Source organism: Chlorocebus sabaeus, chromosome 25 (genome assembly GCF_047675955.1).
Source record: "Chlorocebus sabaeus isolate Y175 chromosome 25, mChlSab1.0.hap1, whole genome shotgun sequence".
Taxonomy (NCBI): Eukaryota; Metazoa; Chordata; class Mammalia; order Primates; family Cercopithecidae; genus Chlorocebus; species Chlorocebus sabaeus.
Genome location: NC_132928.1, coordinates 66,636,546 through 66,639,045, shown reverse-complemented (window position 1 = coordinate 66,639,045; position 2,500 = coordinate 66,636,546). Strand labels below are relative to the sequence as shown.

The 2,500-nt window shown below is 49.4% G+C and overlaps 1 non-coding gene across 1 annotated transcript; it reads left to right on the top strand.

The window, feature by feature from the left end:
- The first annotated feature begins 1,300 nt into the window (after window positions 1–1,300).
- LOC140710336 (5S ribosomal RNA) lies at window positions 1,301–1,419 on the top strand. The gene has a single exon (XR_012091334.1). It is a non-coding gene; the product is annotated as a 5S ribosomal RNA (ribosomal RNA).
- The last annotated feature ends 1,081 nt before the right edge of the window (window positions 1,420–2,500 follow it).

The window sequence follows — 2,500 nt, the reverse complement described above, 5'->3', positions numbered from 1 at the left end:
ATTTTGGCCTACTTATGGGGTCCTGGAACCAATCCCCTGTGGATACTGACACCCAACTGTATGTTCTGATTTCTCTTGTGGTTTCTTCTCTAACCCATTGGTTGTTTAAGAAAATATCTTAATCTCTTCAAATACCTGAGACTGGATAATTTATAAAAAACAGACATTTATTTCTCTCAGTTCTCAAGGCTGGGGTGTCCAAGGTCAAGTCATCAGCCCATTGAGTGTCTAACGAGGGCCCAGTCTCTCCTTCCAAGATGACACAACGTTGCTTCATCTCTCAGCGGGGAAGAACATTGTGTCCCCACACGGAGGAGACGGAGGGAATGAACCCACTCAAGTCCTTTTCTAAGGGCTCTAATTTCATCCATAAGGACTTCTACCCTCACGAGATAATCGCCTCCTAAAGAATCCACCTTTTTACCCTTTATTTTTGTTGTTGTTCTTGTTGTTGTTGTTGTTGTTGTTGTTTGTTTGTTTTTGAGGCAGGGTCTCATTCTATTGCCCCTACTGGAGTGCAGTAGCCTGTAGCCTGATCATGGCTCACTGCAGCCTTGACCTCCCAGGCTCAACCAGTCCTCCTGCTTCAGCCTCCTGAGTAGCTGGGACTACAGGCCTGCACCACCACGCCCACCTAATTTTGTGTCTTTTGTAGAGACAAGTTTTGCCATTTTGCCCTGGCTGGTCTTGAACTCCTGGGCTCGAACAATCTGACTGCCTTTCCCTTCCAAAGTGCTGGGATGACAGCGTTAGCCACCACCCCAGGCCAGTGCCCACCCCTTAATACTATCATATTGGCAAATAAATTTCAGCGTATAAATTTTGGGGGACATTCAGACCATAGCAGTGCGTTCTTTACTTTCCAAAAAGAAAACAGGTCAGTTTATCAGTTTGACTTGCATTATTGATTTTTAACTCTATTTTGTTGTGGTCAGAGAAGATACTTGATACGCTGTTCGCCCTTCGCCAGCCTCGACGGCTCTGGGTGGGGGCGGGGGCAAGAGGGGGCCTCGCAGGACTCCAGGACTCCTGAGCGGCCAGGTATCCCAAAGAATACCTCCGCGACAGGGCGGAGGACCGGACGGGGTCCCAGGATCGTGGGCTCTGGGCCCTGACGCCTCGGAACACTCCCTGTTCCGAGCGGGCCCGACGTGGTGGAAGCTCGGGAGCTTGGGAGCCGGGAGAAGGCAGCAGGCGAGAGGCTCCGGGATCCCGATCCCAGCACGACGACCCCGGGCTGGTGGTGCGGGCTGAGCATGGCTGGGCGAGGCTCTTGGGGCAGCCAGGCGCCTGTGCCGGCGTCTACGGCCATACCACCCTGAACGCGCCCGATCTCCTCTGATCTCGGAAGCTAAGCAGGGTCGGGCCTGGTTAGTACTTGGATGGGAGACCGCCTGGGAATACCGGGTGCTGTATGTAGGCTTTTTGGCTTGCTTTCTTCTCTTTCTTTCTCTTCTACCTTCCTTTCTTCCCTTCTCTCACTCTCCTTTCTTTCTTTCCTTCTTTCTTTCTCTCTTTCTTTCGTTTCTTTCTTTCTTTCCTTCTTTCTTTCTATCTCTCCCTCTTTCTATCTCGCTCTTTCTCTCTCTTTCTGTCTTTCTTTCTTTCCTTCTTACTTTCATTCTTTTCTTTTTCTTCCCTTGCTATCTTTCCTTTCTTTCTGTATCTCTCTCTCTTTCTTTCCTGCGTTCTTCTGTCTTTCCTTCTTTCTTTCTTTCTTTCTTCCTCTCTATCTTTCTTTCTTTCCTTCCTACTTTTTTTCCTTCTTTCTTTATCTCTCCCTCTTTCTTGCTTGCTCTTTCTCTCTCTTTCTTTCCTTCTTTCTTTCAGTCTTTTCTTTTTCTTCCCTTGCTATCTTCCTTTTCTTTCTTTCTCTTTCTTTCTTCTTTCCTTCCTTCTTTCTTTCTTTCTCCTATCCCTCTCTCTCTTTCTCTTTCTTTATTTCATTCTTTCCTTTTTTCTTGCTTTTCTTTCTCACTTTCTTTTTTCCTTTCTCTTTCTTTCTTGTCTCTTTGCTCCTTTCTTTTCTTTCTTTCTTTCTTTTCTTCCTTTATTCCTTCTTTCTTTCCTTCCCTCCCTCCCTCCCTCCCTCCCTCCCTCCCTCCCTCCCTCCCTCCCTCCCTGCCTGCCTGCCTTCCTTCCTTCCTTCCTTCCTTCCTTCCTTCCTTCCTTCCTTCCTTCCTTCCTTCTCTCTTTCCTTTTACTTCCAGACGGAGTCTCGCTGTCACCCAACCTGGAGTTCACTGGCAAGATCTCGGCTCACTGCAAGCTCCGCCTCCCGGGTTCACGCCATTCTCCTGCCTCAGCCTCCCAAGTAGCTGGGACTACAGGCGCCCGCCACCACGCCCGGCTCATGTTTTGTAGTTTTAGTAGAGACGGGGTTTCGCCGTGTTAGCCAGGCTGGTCTGGATCTCCCGACCTCGTGATCCACCCACCTCGGCCTCCCAAAGTGCTGGGATTACAGGCGTGATCCACCGCGCCCGGCCTGCTGTAGGCTTTT